Raw genomic sequence first — 16955 nt, 5'->3', positions numbered from 1 at the left:
ATGGGTACTCTCACCCGTGCAGAAGCTGAGGCTGCAAAAGTAAGGGCTTCCTTTGTGGCACAAGAGATACAACTAAAGGAACAACTAAAGAAAGAGACAGCATGCCTGCAAGCATCATTGGAAAAGCTTGCAGCAGAGAGAGAAGCGGCAGCCGCAGTAGCCAAAGCAGAGTTCCTAGAAGCCATGGACTTTTCCATATCTGAGAAGCATAGCCAAGTACTCGGACCAGACTTAGATCAACAAGATCCAACACAGCATGTCTCAGAATATGTCCACCATCATCCCAACACAGATGACAGCTATTATCCAGAATATCAGCCAGCTTATACAGAGTGCCAAAGATCCTACTCTGAACCACAGTGCCTTGAGAAGGTTGGTGTGCGGAAAAGCGATACTGAGCACAACTTTCGCTCTTCAGAACAAAAGCTACAACCTTTGCTTCGACTTAAAGAGGCGCCTTTCGTGTCAGAACGGTATTATACAGACTTCCCTAAGCCTTCCCTAAAAGGTATGGTGATACACCACATAGGCAGCATAGCAACAGCATACTGGGTAGTATTGGTGCCAACCAAGACATGGACTTCGCTAAGTTCTTTGCTAAACGGAAACTGGTTACCAAGGGACTTATAAAGTTCACCGATTGCCCTGAGAACTACAGGTCATGGCGAGCCTCCTTCCAGAACACCATACGGGACTTAGATATTTCCTGTAGTGAGGTGTTTGATCTCTTGGTAAAATTACTTGGAGGCGAGTCTGCTGAACACTCCAACACTTAATGAATGTTATGGGTTAGTAGAAACTATAGAGAATGCTTTATATAAAAGAATTGATAATTTTCCCATAATAGTGGGTAGGAGTTACCAAAAGCTCAGGGAACTCAGTGACTTCTTAATAGAGGTACAGGTTGCTCAGGCAGAAGATTTCCCAGGGCTAGCATTCCTGGACACCGCCAGAGGTGTTAATCCGATTGTCCAAAAATTCCCTTATAACCTAAACCTACAGGAGAAGTGGATCACGCGTGGTTCTCATTATAAACAGGTACATAATGTACCATTTCCCCCCTTCAGGGTGTTTGTAGACTTTGTTGCTCAACAGGCAAAGATCAGAAATAATCCCAGTTTTGACTTTACATTGTCATGTCCCACTACCCCTGGTGTCAAACCTCATAAAACACCAGTGGCAGTCCATGAAACTAATGTTGCTTCCACAGGTTCTCCTTACAAGTCGTTCAAGTCTTCTCAAGAAGGGAATAAACCCGAAGATCTTACCAAACAATGCCCCCTGCACAAGAAATCACATCCTCTACTAAAATGCAGAGCCTTCAGGGAGAAGTCTTTAGAGGACTGTAAAGATTCCTCAGAGAACAATCTGTTTCAGGTGCAGCACTACAACATCATACTTCGCCAGGAACTGTAAAGTCAGTGTGACATGCACAGAATGTGGTAGCACAGAAAACAACTGAGGAATTACACCCTGGACCACCCTCTCAGGTATCATCCCAAGCAGAGGAGTATGACAGAAAGCAGATAGACACAGCAGTAGTCACTTCTCAGTGTACAGAGATCTGTAAAGGACTTGCAGGAGGGAAGTCATGCTCAAAATTCTGCCTTGTCAGAGTTTACCCGACCGGTTACCGAGATAAGGCGATCAAGGTATATGCAATCTTAGATGACCAAAGCAACAGGTCTTTAGCTAAATCCACCTTCTTCGAACACCTTCAACATCATAGTGCCCATTTCTCCCTACTCCTTAAGAACATGTGCAGGTACCGTTGATACTGCGGAGAGTAAGGCAACTGGGTACAAGGTAAAGTCTATAGATGGTCAGACCTGCTTGTCTTTGTCAACCATACTGGAGTGCAATCACATTCCTGACAACTGGTCTGAGATACCTACACATGAGGTAGCAGCACACCACCCACACCTGAAGTGTATAGCTCTCCTGATACCGGAGCTGGACCCAGAAGCTTTAAAATAGTCCGACTCCTTGGAAGAGACATACTACGAGTTCACAAGGCTAGAGGACAGATTAATGGACCCCAAAACGCTCAATACGCCCAGAGACTTGACCTAGGATAGGTCATCATAGGAGATGTCGGTCTAGGAGGAGCACAAGATGACCTCAATCTACAGTTTGCTCACCAACACATCTGAAAATGGGCGTCCTTCCCTATTCCAACCATGTCAGAGTAGTTTCCTGATAAAAGAATTACCACACATCGCTCCTGTGCCTTGTCCTTACGTGAATCCCTCCTGTGAAGATCACACCTGTGATAGTGAACAAGATAACTTAGGGTGCACAGTCTTCCACAGGACAAGAGAAGACAACAGGGTCGCAATGTCCATAGAAGACAGGCTGTACTTGGATATTATGGATCAAGGAATAGTAAAAGACAAGTCAAAAAGCTGGGTTGCACCTTTACCGTTCATACCCCGGAGACGACGCTTACCTAACAACAAGGAACTTGTCTATAATTGATTTATGTCCCTCAGACACAAACTTCAGAGGAACCCAGAGATGAAAGAACATTTCTTTACCTTCATGGAAAGATTATTCCAGAACAACCACGCAGAGATGGCACCCATGCTCCAGGAGTTAGAAGAGTGTTGGTACTTACCCATATTCGGTGTGAATCATCCTAAAAAACCAGGACAGATAAGAGTAGTATTCAACTCAAGTGCCAAGTGCAAAGGTGTCTCGCTAAATGATGTCATACTGTCTAATCCAGACCTCAACAACAGACTTCTGGAGGTACTTCTACGCTTCCACAGAGATTCCGTTACATTCATGGCCGACATACAACAGATGTTCCATTGCTTTCTTGTCAAGGAAGAACACAGAAACTACTTGAGGTTTTTCTGGTACTACAATGACCCCAATGAGAACATTATAGAATACCGAATGAGAGTACACATTTTCGGAAATAGTCCTTCCCCTGCCCCTATGGTCTCAGACATTTAGCCCGAGAGGGTGAAGCAAAGTATGGGTCGGATGTCAGGTCCTTTGTAGAAAAGGATTTCTATGTGGACGACTGCTTGAAATCTACACCCATGAACGAGACCGTAATCAGTCTCCTGAAAAGAGCTCAATAAATGCTCGCTCTATCTAATTTGAGGTTGCACAAAATCGCCTCCAACAGTTGAGAGTTAATGGAGGCCTTCTCACCCCAAGACCACTTTGGTCTAAAGGACTTGGATCTTAGCACCGACTCCCTTCCCATGCAGCGAAGCCTTGGTTTGCTATAGGATTTAAAGGCAGACACAATCACCTTCCAAATCAGCACGGAGGAAAAACCCTTCACACGCAGAGTCTTGTCTACCGTAAAAAGCCAATATGATCCTCTAGGATTCATAGCGCCTGTTATCATCCAAGGTAAAATGATGTTAAGAGACTTCACTACTGAAACGGCTGATTAGGATGATCCGTTTCCCATGGAGAAAAAAGACCTGTGGACAGGTTGGAGGAAGTCTCTCGAAGCTTTGTCCAGCCTTCAGGTGGCATGACCGGATGCTTCCGTGTCATCAACTGAAGTCAAGATGCAAAGACTATGGGGGACATTTATCAAAGCATTTAGTAGATTTTTTTGCTTAAAATTGTCACAAAAAAGTCGCAAGTGCGACTACTCTCTTTTTTCTGCGACATTTTGATTGTGCAGTGTCCTAAGCAAAAAATTAAAATCTTGCTTACCAAAGCAAAAAGTGATTTTTGACTTGCAGTGGTCAGAGATTTATCAAGTGCGAAAGTCGCATGGCATGAATAAACTTACTAAATTTACTCCAGCTCAGACATGGAGCAGAAAAAGCCACTACCAAAGCAAAAAAAAAAAAATAATTCCTTATGTGAAAGAAATTTATAAACAGGCTGAAACCAGTTGATAAATAAGTCGCACATAAGCAAAAAGAATTGTAATAAAAAAACAACTAAAAAAAAGGAATACATAAGCAAACATTGATAAATGTCCCCCTATATCTTCTGCGATGCTTCAGTCAAGGTGATTGCAGCTGTAGCATATTTAAAGGCCATAGACGTCAAATAACAATGCAGTGTGGGGTTTGTTACGAGCCGGACCAAACTGGCACCACTCTGTGAGAACATGATACCCAGACTGGAATTTTGCGGTGCTGTGCTTGTGGTGGAGTTTGCTGAACTTATAACAACAGGACTAAATCTGGAACTTGAGGAAGCCTCGTTCTACATGGACAGCAAGGTAGTCCTAGGATAAATTTGCAATGAAATGAGACACTTCTATGTCAGCAATAGGGTGCTAAGGGTCAGGAGATCCACTTGTCCTAAACAGTGGTACTATGTGTCTACACACCATAATACTGGAGACCTTGTGACTAGATCTGTCATAGCAAGCCACCTTAAGGACACAACATGGTTTACAGGGCCTGCATTCCTGTACCGTTCTATGTTTTGCAACATCGAATCTGACTCGTTTGAATTGGTAGACCCAGATGTGGATGAAGAAATCCGACCTGTAATAATTCACGGACATCATCATGTCATGACTTTGCTCGTGTGGCACCATCACGTTCAAGTGAAACATCAAGGCCGATTGTTTGCCGAAGGGAATCTACGAGCTGCTGGATTATGGATAGTTGGAGCTAAGAGGTGTGTGAGCAAGTTCATCTTCAACTGCATTACCTGTCGCAAACTTCGTGGCATGTTTCAGAATCCGAAGATGGACAGTCTTCCAACTGAGAGGCTCAATACAGATCCTCCTCTCCCCATTGTTGGTGTAGATGTATTTGGTTCTTGGTCAGTGGCTACACGGCACACTAGAGGTATTTACGCCAGTGCAAAACGCTGGGCAGTCATGTTTACTTGTAAGACAAGCAGAGCTGTCCATATAGATGTGGTTGTCAATGGACACTTCAAGTTTTATAAACGCACTTAGACATTTTATTGCTATCAGAGGGCCCGTGAAGCATATTCGTTCGGACAGAGGAACGAATTTCGTTGGGGCAGTGAAAGAACTTCAAATTCCTTCCAACTTGGACACTACCAATGTGAAAAGATACTTAAATGAACAATGAACAAGGATGCACTTTTAATCCACCTCATTCTTCTCACATGGGCGGTGTCTGGGAAAGGATGATTGGGATAGCAAGGAAAATCTTGGATTCTATTTTCTTGCAGGTGGGGAGTACAAGACTCACAGATGAAAGCTTGCCCACCTTCTTGGTAGAAGTTTCAGCTATCATGAATGCAAGACCTTTGACTACCCTTTCCAGTGACCCTCAAGATTTGACCATCCTTACTCCTGCCATGTTACTTACGCAGAAAACCAGCACTCTGAGTGCTCCTCTTGGAGATTTCAACGACAAAGACCTCTACAGACGACAATAGAGGCAGGTGCCAAGTCTTTCTAATGCCTTCAGGGACAGATGGAGGGAACAATATATCTCTACCCTATAATCGAGAAGGAAGTGGCAAACTAACAAGCCGAACATCAGACCTGGGGATGTCGTGCCCATGAACGACAACCAGTTGCATCAGAATAAGTGGCCATTGGGCCTTATCACCAACACATTCTCAAACAAACATGGGAACGTATGCAAAGCCGAAGTCATAGTGTTAAAGCTTGGCGAGTGCAAGTTATTCCTCAGGCCAGTGGCAGAACTTGTTTTGTTGTTTTCACCTGATCTATCTAGTAGTGGCATCAGTTGACGCCAGGCGGGGAGTGTTCTGCCCAGAAAGTTTGAGAAGCATTTACAATTTGCTTTTTGCCCGTCACTATAGCTGAGTTCATTAGTGTGGTTATAGTACCATCTAGTGGTGTTAAGTTGTATTACACCTTGTTGTTCTTGTTATAAGAATTCTGCCTTGTGGGTGGTGCTATGCATTGTGGGTTGTTGCAAGGCATTCTGGAAAGAAGTGGCAATCCTTAGGCCAGGTACACACTGCCGAATTTCCCGCCTGCAATTCTGCTTTGAAATTGCAGACAGAAATTCCGCTTGCTAAAATGTATAGTGTAGTGAATGCGTTTCCGCCCACTCCGGAATTTGTGAATGGAAAATCCGCTTGGAAATTTCTGCCTGAGGAATGAGCAACGCTCATTCTTCAGGGGAAATACTCGCAGAACACATTTCCTTCTATTGAAGACTGCAGTGTCCACGCGGTCCTACCGCCAACTGATTCAGTCGGTGCTGGCCGCACTCGGAATCTCCGGGCGGAAACTTTCTACTCGGAGATTCCGCAGTGTGAACCTATTCTCCTGGACACAAGACCAGAGCTAATCTACATCTCTCTCTTCTAAAACTCCACCATCTGTGTAACAGCATATCTGGTGAGTCACTTACCTCTGTTACTAGGGCATCTTGGAAGCTAGAGCTGTTTAGATATTTGTATTACTACTCAGGGAGTTAACTGTGCAGATGTGAGACTGTTAGCTAGCTCTTAATCCTATATATAGGCAGCTATTTTGCCATGTGCTTCACTGTTATGTAATGTGTGAAACATGCAGTTGATGTACTTATACATGTACTTATACATATTGAGGGATATTTATCAAGGGATTTAAGCAGCTATTTTTGCTTACAAAAGTCGCACAAAAATTCGCACTTGCGCCTAAGCAATTTTTTGTGCGGCTTTGTAAGTCAGCAAAAAATACCAATCTGCACTACTTAAGCAATTTTTACTTTGCAGTGGTCCATGATTTATCATTGCGAAAGTCGCACGTAAGCAAATAAGAGTCGCAAACCCCCCTTCAAAAAGTCGCAAGTGTAAGCAAGGTCAGACCTGGCTTACAAACTTGCCTATGACAGCATTTTCAAAAAGTCGCACGTGAGACTTTTTTTGCAACTTTTTTTAACTTTCATTTTCATAGGCACGGTGGGACGAGCGGGTAAGAGATGTACCCACGCAACACTACTACAACTCCCAGCATGTCATTACTGTAAGGACATGCTGGGAATTGTAGTTGTGTGGCACGGGGGAGTATGTTAGATCGGCGGGCAGATGACAAGCTTGTCACCAGCCGACGCAGCATGACTACAACTCCCAGCATGTCCTTACTGTAAGGGCATGCTGGGAGTTGTGGTCATGCAGTGGTGGCAGGTGACAAGCTTGTCACCTGCTTTTACATCTCCCCATATCCCTGCTACAAGACTACAAATTCCATTATGTCCTTACTGTAAGGGCATGCTGGGAGTTGTAGTCATGCGGTGCAGGTGGGAAATGTGTGGGTGGGTTACAGTAATTGTTCTAACCTATTTTCCTTTCCTTCTCATTTCAGATCCATGCATCCTGTGGTCTATGTTGATGACCTGTGTTTTTTTTTGTTTAATGTTAACAAAATGGTTAACAAGGGCTTGTGAGGGAGTGTTTTTTGGAATAAAAGTTTTCTAAACATGTTTTTTTATTTTTATTTACTTTACAGGCTTAGTGGAAGCTGTCTTATAGACAGAATCCATTACTAAGCCAGGACTTAGCGTTAGCACCATAAACAACTAGCACTAACCCCCAATTATTACCACCACATAACCACAGGGGTACCGGGAAGAGACGCTACCAACAGGCCCGGAGCATCAAATATGGCGCTCCTGTGCCTAGGCAGTAACAGGCTGGCTTATTTAGGCTGGGGAGGGCCAGTAACAATGGCCCTTGCCCACCCTGGTAACATCAGGCTGTTGCTGCTTTCTTGGTTTTTGGCTGAGAATGAAAATATGGAGAACCCTATGCATTTTCTTCCATAAATAATTAAATAATAAAACGCATAGGGTTCCCTGTATTTTTATTTTCATCCAGATACTAACCAAACAGCAACAGCCTAATGTTACCAGGGTAGACGAGGACCATTGTTACTGGCCCTCCCCAGCCTAAATAACGCCAGCCTGTTACCGCCTAGGCCCAGAAGCGCCATTTTTGATGCTCTGGGCCTGCTGGTACTGACTCTTCCCGACACCTCTGTGGCAGTGGGTACCGGTGTAATAATCGGGGTTTAGCGCTAGTTGTTTTTGGGACTAACTCTAAGCCCGGTTAGTAATGGACTCAATCTATAAGACCGCTTTCACTACTAAGCCCGTAAAGTAAAAAAACACATTTAAAAAAATTTTATTCCAAAAAAAAACTCCCCCGCAAGCCCTTGCTACAAAATGTTGTTAATATTAAATAAACAAAAAAAAACGCTGGTCATTGTAGTCCACCAAATCTGAAGCAGCCCACAGGATAGACAGATCTGAAATGAAAAGAAAAAAAATGGACACACATACATTTTTTTGCTTATGTGTGCTAAGAAAATGGTATTACAAAGTGATTTTATTGGTTTTTGCTTATGTGAGCCAAATTTATCAACCCCCTGTGATAGCATCATAAATAAGTCACACATAACCAAACCCATAGCAAAATAAAAATTTGCCTACAGAACTCGCTTACCAAAGCATTGTTTGTATTATTATAGTTTTACCACTTATTACAACCTGTTGACCAATAAACCTGTAGAACTACGAAGAACAGTCCTCTTATTTGGAAGACAGGTATGGTTTATGCTGAATGTCAGATTATACACTATGTGAACTTGTAGGAAGACAGAAAAGCCTTAACCCCGATTAAATCAGTGTCACCTGCTCCACGCAGAATCTACACATGGAATATCTCTTGACAAAGATTCAGCAATGTGGACCAGGCCTAAAATGCAGCCCATTCAGCAGGTACCATGTTTTAGAGCAAAATGAATTGGGCTTCCCTCATAGCTCCTGCCCAAGGTGCACTGCCTCATTTCTCAGGGATATGTTCTGGGTTGTAGCTCTTCACTTTCATCTTCAGTTCGTTCTGTTATGCTTTGTGTGTGCTCTGTCCTTGACACTTCGGCAGCTCAGGAATCAAGGCGTCAAAGACTGATCATGGCCGCTGGACACGATGTCTTGTATCTTCTTGGTCCTTCCGACATGTTGATGGACTTTAACCCCTTAACGACAATAGACGTAAATGTACGTCATGGTGCAGTGGTACTTAACGCACCATGAAGTACATTTACGCTCCGCCATGACTGCGAGCACTGGATCGGTGCTCACGTCATGCGCTGCAGGTCTTGGCTGCTATCAGGCAGACATCCACGCGATCGCGATACAGATCACGGCATATGCGGCAGTGCGGTACTTTAAATGGATGATCTAATCGCCAACAGCGCTGCCGCGGGGATCCGATCATCCATAATGGGGGATGGAGGTCCCCTCACCTGCCTCCGTCCGTCTCAGGGGGTCTTCTGCTCTGGTCTGAGATCGAGCAGACCAGAGCAGAAGATCACCGATAACACTGATCAGTGCTATGCCCTACACATAGCACTGAACAGTATTAGCAATTAAAGGGGTTCTCCGGTGCTATCACGCCCCCTCCCGTCGGCTTGCATTGAGGGGCGGAGCGTGACGTCACATGGGGGCGGAGGCGTGATGTCACACACCGCCGGCCCTGTAGTCGCCCGTAATCAGACCTGGAGTGAACACGCTCCCGGGACTGACTACTAACGGGGTGCCGCGTGAATGATCGCGGGCGTCCCCAGCTGCGGGACTCCCGCGATCAGGCATCTTATCCCCTATCCTTTGGATAGGGGATAAGATGTGTAAGCACCGGAGAACCCCTTTAAATGATTGCTATAAATAGTTCCCTATTAAAGTGAAAAAAAAAAGTAAAAAAAAATGTCAATCAGCAGTTTTTCCCATTTTACCCCCCCCCCCAAAAAATTATAAACATATTTGGTATCGCCGCATGCGTAATAGTCTGAACTATCAAAATATATTGTTAATTTAAAAAAATAAAACATTGATGCTTTTTTGTCACATTTTATTCCCAAAAAAATTTATAAAAAATGTATAAAAAGTAAACCTAAGCAAAAGTGGTACCAATAAAAACTACAGATCACGGATCACGAAAAATGAGCCCTAATATGAATGAATCCGCGCACAGGACTCACAGTAGTCCGGCACTATCCTTTGCTTGTATGGGTGTTAGCGATATTAAGAATAACAAAGTATATGGTATAATTGTCACACCCAAACTGTTCATGACTAGAAAAAAAAAAACTAATTGGGTTCTATAACATCATTGACATTGTTATATTTTATGACTTACCTGCAGCACATAGAGGCCAGCACTTTATGACATCATAAATTCCAGGGAGAAAGAGCCCATCAGTCTAAAAACAAAACAAATTAAATGTTTTTTCCCTTCCAGAGAGAGAGAGAGAGAGAGAGAGCAACATCAGCTACTTGACTTGCTATGCTTTATGTTTTGATGTCTTTCAAAAGGATCCTGGATTTTGACTTCAGTTACAAACTATAATGTAGCTCTAGCCTGGGAGACTGAGCTGGGCCCAGCGAGCAGCCTAGTGGTCATCATATTGTCACTGCTTTATATCTGAATGTAAGAAAATACATTTAATGAAGTTTATGGTAAAAAATGCATTGTAAACTTTCAATCATTTGACGTCTTCAGACAATTCAGGTATTCTTCCCTATCGCATATATAGATATGTACATGAATAAACATACACACATACATGAAAAATAAAATTATATATTATATATATATATATATATATATATATATATATATACTTGTGTGTGTTCTGTATGTATGTATGTATATATATATATATATATATATATATATATATATAAAACTGACACATGGTCTTACATGTTGTACATGCTGTATGCAAGATATGTAGCAGAACAAACTTTACCCGTTGCAGAGGAGCCATAGCGGGACTGCCATTATAATCTGGCAAGAGACTATATTTGTTGCATGTAGTGTTTTATAGATTTCTGCACCACTTCTGGTAAGCGTTACTAGCATATTGTTTTAGTTTTTTATTGATTATTGGAAATATTTTTTAAGAATATGTCAGACCTTCACATTACTATTGTTTTCATCTCTCACTGACTGTCTTAATGTACCATCCACTTATCTTTCTACATGATATTAACACTACGGTGGGGCACAGAATGGCGGGAGTTATAATGGCAGTCTTTTATCTTGTAGGCAGGAAGGAAAGAGGCTTTAAAATTATGTGAATGTGCAGAGCAACAAAACATTGCAAGAGTGCTTTGCAACATGGTAATTTATGGGGTGTGGAAGAAAAATGTCCACCCAGTCATGAAATACGGCTTTAAATACATTGCATTTACCCTAAAGGCTTCTTCTCTAACCATGTAATCAGGGAGTGCACTAGAAGTTTCTTCAGGCATATCGGTGGAATACATTTTGTTTAGCATTTACTGTACATTTTATAGGTAGAAAGATAGTGTTGTCCAGTGTTAGAAGTGTGTAAGTTCAAGTCAATACCAGTCAGAATTGTATTTTAATCATTGGACCTTCTGGTTAAATATTTCATTGACTTATGTTGTTGCTTCCATATAATAACTGGTTAAAAAAAAATTTGAAACATTATTTTTTTTTTATTAGAGGTGCATTAAAATAGCAAGGATCATGTTGATTTCTATAATTTTTTTATCAGCAGTTGGACTGTAATAATATGATTATAATAACAGTTTAGGTGGATTTGGTGCATGTGCATCAGAAATAAAAGTGGATAATGTAATCTCTATTCCAGTGATCTATGGAAAATGTGTGACAATTCTAATGGCAACAATAGTGGTTGTCCCTCAGTTTCCCTGCAGTCTTTTATATTATGGGGAATCACCTGATCTGCATTCTAATGTATATCTATAGTTATAGCTTTGTTTCCTTGTCACAGAGCATAAGGGGGGGGGGGGGGGGGGAGCTATAAAATCTGTTTTGTATAAAAGCCATCTCACATGGTATGAAGTCAACAGGATTTTTATATTTACATAATAATTCTGACAAACAGTTAGTATGTCAGAATCCGTTCTGAATCTTGTCATTCCTTAGTAACCGGTTAGGAATTTTTATGTGAGACTTCCTAAACCCCTTAAGGACCCGGGGTTTTTCATTTTTGCACTTTCATTTTTTCCTCCTTACCTTTAGGAAATCATAACTCTTTAAATTTTTCACCTAAAAATCCATATAATGGCTTATTTTTTGTACCACCAACTCTACTTTGTAATGACATCAGTCATTTTACACAAAAATCTATGACACATTTTGTGCCGTAATCTGAAGTTTTTAGCGGTACCATTTATGTACTGTACTGTATGTACTGATCTGACTTTTTGATAGCTTTTTATTCATTTTTTCATGATATAAAAAGTGACCAAAAATGTTATTTTGGACTTTGGAATTTTTTTGCGCATACGCCACTGTGGTTTAATTAATGATATATGTTTAATAATTCAGACATTTCCGCACGTAGCGATACCACATATGTTTATTTTTATTTACACAGTTTTTATTTTAAATGGGGAACAAGGGGGGTGATTCAAACTTTTATTAGGGAAGGGGTTAAATGATCTTTATTAACTTTTTTTTTTTTTTTTTTTTTTACTTTTTTTTGCAATGTTATAGCCCTCATAGGGGGCTATTACACTGCACACACTGATGTTTTTCATTGATCAATGGTTTCTCATAGGAAACCATTGATCGATGATTCTGCCGCTTGACTGCTCATGCCTGGATCTCAGGCACTGAGCAGTCATTCGGCGATCGGACACCAGGAGGCAGGTAATGGGACCCTCCTCGTGTCCTACAGCTGATCAGGACGCCGCAATTTCACCGCGGCGGTCCCGAACAGCCCACTGAGCTAGCCGGGGGTAATTTAGTTTAACTTTAGATGCGGCGATCAACTTTGAATGCCGTGCCCAAAGGGTTAATAGTGCGCAGCACCGCAATCAGTGCCGTTCGCTATTAGCCACGGGTCCCGGCCGGGCCCGACCCGCTATGACGCAGGGCCACGCGTTATAGAAAGGGAGCGGACTCAGTGCGTACACGTATGCCCTTGGTCCTTAACAGGTTAAAGGGGTACTCCAGCCCTAAGACATCTTATCCCCTATCCAAAGGATAGAGGATAAGATATCTGATCGCTGGGGTCCCGCAATCTCTCTTGCAGCACCCACCTGTCTCAGCCGCATGAAGCGATGTTTGCGCCGTGTCTGAAGCCTCGCGACCACGCCCCCTCATGGCAAGCCTATGGGAGGGGGAGGCATGACATGGGGGGGACCCCGTGATCAGACATCTTAGGGGCTAAGATGTCTTAGGGCGGAGTACCCCTTTAAACTATTCCTTGAGCTTAGGGTTTAGTTTTTTCTAAGTGCTCTTGAATATCATCTACCCTAGAATCATCTACTTGTCTTCCATGTAAAAGGTTTCATAGTCAGCTCTATTTGGTCTTTTCCTTGTCAGTAGTAATGAGTAGATTCATATTTGGGAAATAACTCAGTTTGAAGGTAGGATTGACATTATTCTAGAAGTAATTGAGAAGGATGTCTTTTGGAACTGAAATCATCTATAGCCCTAAGGGCAAAATTCAGGAGACTGCTAGTAAAGGAAACCACTCATATGTCAATAAAAAGCCGGGTGCCAGTTAGGAGATGTTTAAATAACATACTTGTATTGAATGTGCACTGACATCTAAACCACCAATACATGTAGCAGGATGCACTAGCTTCTCCATGTTAGTGATCAGACAGGAGTGCTTGCACTTACAGGGAGCATTCAGCATAATCATAGTGAGCAGTGATGTTATCTGGCAACTCCTCTGATGTCTTTCACCTGCACCAGGGTTGTTTTCTTTGTGACTATTCTTATGGAAGCACTGCAGCTGGCTCTGCAACTTCTAGCACAAGACAGATTTTGCCAGAAAAAGGCAATATCTTGGCAGACTAAAGTAGCAAAAGATTTACTTTTGGAATAGTTTTTCCTTTTTTGTGTGTGTGTGCTGAGATATAATACTGTTTATTTTGCGTGTGTATAGAAGTATGTGTAGAGGGAACACAGACTGCAAATATGGCTGTAAAAAAATGTATTTAATTGTGTTTATACACCTACCCTGTATGAAAATAAAGATGTTATATATAACATTAGCTTATTGGCACCAGTTAAGCTTTTCTAACTCATGGCAGTCAGTCTTTATCCGCTGGGGGAAGCTGCTATACATTTTCCCTGTAGTGGCTGCAGGGCAGATGTAGCATTATGGCAACACTCCGTATGGACAGCTCTTTTTCTCGTGTTCCCAAAACCAGTGCACGGACTAGCCGGCAGCGTCCCCGGACTGGATCAGCAAGAACAAAAAGGGATGTCCAGCCCTGGATGCGGTAAAACAGGTACTTTATTGTAGGATCATCAGATACAAACTTGCATCAGAACAGACACTGATGCATTTCGGACCGTTACAGGTACTAAGTCATTGCATAACACACTGATTAAAATCCATACTTTTAAGAACATCACGTGATGTAGCATTATATTTGACCATGTTAAAGGAATACTAACAGAAGCGTCCCACTTTGGAGCACTATGGGGGCATTCCTTAGTGTTCTGCAGTCATACACCCCATTATTAATATTTCAAACTTTCCTGGACCAGTACATAGCCGCTCCAAGCCAAGATCCCGCACAACCACTGTGTGGTCTCCATTTTCTGAAGCCAATGTGCTGCTTCTGGGTGTAGTGAGGAAGTGGAGCATGCGCATATATGCTCCGGGCCGGACAAACATTAGATCTCACATTGCTCACGGGTATCTCTGCTTCGAGAAGCTATCAGGACCGGCTCTGCCTATAGGCAAAATAGGCAGCCGCCTAGAGCTCCCTCTTGATGGGGGTGCCGCTCTGCCTGCTGCAAGAAAGTTAGACAACCAGCATCCGAACCACTCACTCAGCCAACAGTATGAGGAGGAGGTTTGTTACAATGTGTCACCCCAGTAGTAAATTGAGGCGTGTCAAAGGTCGGACCAATGGGCAGAGTCAAGGGGGTGGCAAAATTTGCTTTTGCCTAGGGTGGCAAAACTCCTTGCATCAGCCCTGGTGGCTATGTGCTGGTACAGGGGAGTTATGAATAATTATTAAGAAAGTGTTTAAGGTCCAGCTGGGCAGGAGTACGACTGCACAAATGGGCTAGGAAACACCACCAGTGTATCAAATGAACTAATTCACATTACTTTTATTACCTATATCTCAGCAATGGCACATAGAGCAAACACCATTTTTATAAGTGTCACCCGCAGCAGGTTAGTGCAGGTGACTCTGCTGTCAGTTTCCTATAAAAGAGTATCTTTCCATTATTGCAGATAGGTTTTTAGAATAAAAATCTCCCTCTTTGACATCACAACCTCTTTACTGTAAAGCCGATAAAGTACAATTTTAGGCACCTATAATGTAGATGGCCGATTACTACTGGTATAGATATTTATGCTTGCCCTACACATGTCAAATGCAACATTTTTGGAGCACTGGGTAGAGACAGATCCCGCAAATAAACTTAAGTAGTCATTTTGATTAAGATGAAAAATCTAGTGCTTGTTCATACAAAAAAAAAAAAAAAATTGCATGGTTTTATAGTGGAAACCATGTGTTCTACTCTTCAAAAACCCATGCTGTTTTTACTTGGTTCTTTGGTGAGTTCCGTCTGTAAGTAGCATACTTTTTCCCCATTAAAATCAATAAGAGCTCAAAATACACATTTGATTTTTGGTGTGAAACCATACCAAAAACTGTCCCAAAAACCACACTTTTTATTTATGTTTTATTTTTTTCTGACACCCCTGTCTGACTATGCAGTAAAGATACATAGAAGAAAGAAAGAAATCCTAAAAAAATATTTGGAAACCATGGATCACATACAGACAATTTTAAAGTACCAATATCATCCCCCCCCCCCCATCAATCTTAACCTACTTTTACTGACGCAAAGAAAATATAATGAATAACTACATAGGCAATGCTCACTCAACTAAAGAAACGTATGCTTTACGTTAATTCTTGTAAATCCCTGTTTTATGTACGTTATATACGAGAATATTGCTAATACAGTAAAATCTCCTTAGTGGACACCTCCCAACAGGGGATACCTCCCTATAGCGGACAGTTTTTAATTCCCCGGCAGAGTCTGATAAGACTTAATGTATTTGCATCCTCCAAATAGCCGACACTCCCAATAACGAATGCGGACACACCCAATAGGGGACAAAACACTCCCAATAGGGGACAACTAGGCTTATGTGCCAGCCCTACCTTGTACACTGGGCTGCCGTCAGGGGGGGTACAGCCAATATCCCAGTAAAAGGCCCAAGGCTTCCAGGGCCCTGGCCCCCGCTGCACCCTCCTGCAGCAGCCCCAGCACAGAAGCAGAACACTGCTGTTTAAACAGTGGTCTTAAACAATTACATTAACGTGGTCTAAGGTGATAGGAGGTGCTCAACCCCAAGTGCAGTTGTACACCTATGTTGGAGATGAGGTCCTGCACTTGTGGACCACAATATGGGTTCACTCCTGTGGTAAATGTAAACAATGACATTAGCTAACCCTCAAAACTGATGTAAAATTTAGACATTAGCCAGTATATCCTCAAATGAAGGACATACCTGAGCCCGCACACCACGCCAAGGTATCCCAAGTGGTGCAGGACCTAACACTAACCTACGTGGCCGGATAAGTAAAGCCAGGAAGCGAATTACAGCAGCCTTAGGTCCGACATGCAGACTGCTCCCCGGTTACCTCCAGTGTGGGCTAAACACACATACAATGGCGGGGGGGGGGGGGGGGGCGGCTGGGAGACAGGCTACAAGCCGGCCTCACAGGTGAAACCTTAATGCTACCCAGTCAGATAAAAGGGCATTAGTATAAGCCTTAAACATAGAAAACGGCTTACATTAACGTGGTTATAGCAGGAAACTCTCAACCCCTTCGCTGGGGTGGAGATCCTGCACTTGTGATCCATTGCTATTAAACAGTGGTCTCCTGCTTCTGTATGTCCACCGGCCACATCATTTCCCCCCTGATCCCCACCGTGCCACTTTATTCCCCCTGTGCCAAATCATCCACCCTTTATTACCCCCTGTGCCACATCTTTTCCCCTGACCCCCCCACCCTGTGCTATTTCAT

General features: G+C 42.6%; 1 protein-coding gene across 14 annotated transcripts in view; it reads left to right on the top strand.

Moving 5' to 3' along the window:
- Positions 1-16955, top strand: part of TP63 (tumor protein p63) — a 249622-nt gene that overhangs the window by 127877 nt on the left and 104790 nt on the right. The window contains exon 2 of one of the 14 annotated variants that reach the window (XM_056565450.1): positions 8405-8480. The exons of the other annotated variants lie outside the window; for them this stretch is intronic. The gene's annotated coding sequence lies outside the window, so the exon portion shown is untranslated. The remainder of the gene's footprint in view (positions 1-8404; positions 8481-16955) is intronic. 14 annotated transcript variants of the gene reach the window in all.

This window comes from Hyla sarda, chromosome 3 (assembly GCF_029499605.1).
Source record: "Hyla sarda isolate aHylSar1 chromosome 3, aHylSar1.hap1, whole genome shotgun sequence".
In the NCBI taxonomy this organism is placed as follows: Eukaryota; Metazoa; Chordata; class Amphibia; order Anura; family Hylidae; genus Hyla; species Hyla sarda.
This window is presented reverse-complemented; position numbering and strand designations above follow the sequence as displayed.